Here is a 1,356-nt window from a genome sequence, read left to right on the forward strand (position 1 = left end):
TATGTGCACATTTGTATGTACTCCACATTCTTTACCACAGGAGAAATAAAAACAATTAAGTAGACAAATTAGCATTCTTAGCGCTCATCAGAATAAAGACATTCACTTACGTCAGCATCCAAATAAATATTCAGTATTTCCAAGGCTAGTCGAACACATCATGGACCTTTTTGATTATATGTTTTATTTCTATCATATTTGAAAATTAATTATGATACCATTTATATTTTATAGGATCCAAGCCTTTCCCACGTTACGGTTATAAACCCTCCCCGCCGAATGGATGTGGCTCTCCACTGTTTGGTGTTCATGTAAATATTATTTTTTATTTGATGTTTTATTTGATGGGCCATGTAGTACTTTTGATAACATAAGATTATCCGTGTATTCTCAGGCTCTCAAATAATTAGCCTGGTGTAATAGTGATTAGGTTTATTTACATTCCTTTATGGCCAAACATATTTATTAGTAATAACTCCTAACAAAACTAAATGGAGTAAAATTAATGTTTTATTTTTGAATCTTGTAGTTGTTAATACCACTTAAATGATATTTCCTAATGTTGCAAACGTGGTTTAAAAGTTTGGAGTACAGAATGCTACCTAGGGGGAAAATGTATACATAAAGCATGTTTTCTACATTGAAACGAGGCTAAGTGGGGTAGCCATGCAGTTGCTCTAGGGGAGACCGGATCCAAGCCAAGTATTATGGGAAAAGTGTGTGTCAAGAGTGATTCCTAGGCCGGGCACAGTGGCTCACGCCTGTAATCCTAGCACTCTGGGAGGCCGAGGCGGGTGGATCGCTCAAGGTCAGGAGTTTGAGACCAGCCTGCCCAAAAGCGAGACCCCGTCTCTACTAAAAAATAGAAATGATCTGGACAACTAAAAATACATATATAGAGAAAAAATTAGCTGGGCATGGTGGCGCATGCCAGTAGTCCCAGCTACTTGGGAGGCTGAGGCAGAAGGATTGCTTGAGCCCAGGAGTTTGAGGTTGCTGTGAGTTACGCCACAGCACTCACTCTAGCCCGGACAACAAAGCAAGACTCTGTCTCAAAAAGAAAAAAAAGAGTGATTCCTAGACACAAGGGTTTCATGTATAAAGTTATTTAAACTAATTAAAGTTAAGTTATAGATTCAGAGTAATGGTATCTTTGGGGAATAGATAAATACTTGAAGATTAAAAAAATAAAATTTGAGTTTTAGGAGCTTAAAAATTTTCTGTGACATTTCACATAAAGTAAATTGTATTTGGGACAAGAGGGGCACAAAACACTTTCAATATCTAAAAGTCATACTTACTCACTGAGCCCCTGGAGAAATCTTTTAATGCCCTTAGCCTTATCTTTCTGTTTCT

At 37.2% G+C, this 1,356-nt stretch overlaps 1 protein-coding gene across 1 annotated transcript in view; it reads left to right on the forward strand.

The window, feature by feature from the left end:
* The window catches only part of CFI (complement factor I), a 46,031-nt gene that overhangs the window by 32,961 nt on the left and 11,714 nt on the right, over positions 1-1,356 (forward strand). The gene's annotated exons all lie outside the window — the stretch shown is intronic.

Source organism: Propithecus coquereli, unplaced genomic scaffold, assembly GCF_000956105.1.
Source record: "Propithecus coquereli isolate 6110/MARCELLA unplaced genomic scaffold, Pcoq_1.0 Scaffold46, whole genome shotgun sequence".
Classification (NCBI taxonomy): Eukaryota; Metazoa; Chordata; class Mammalia; order Primates; family Indriidae; genus Propithecus; species Propithecus coquereli.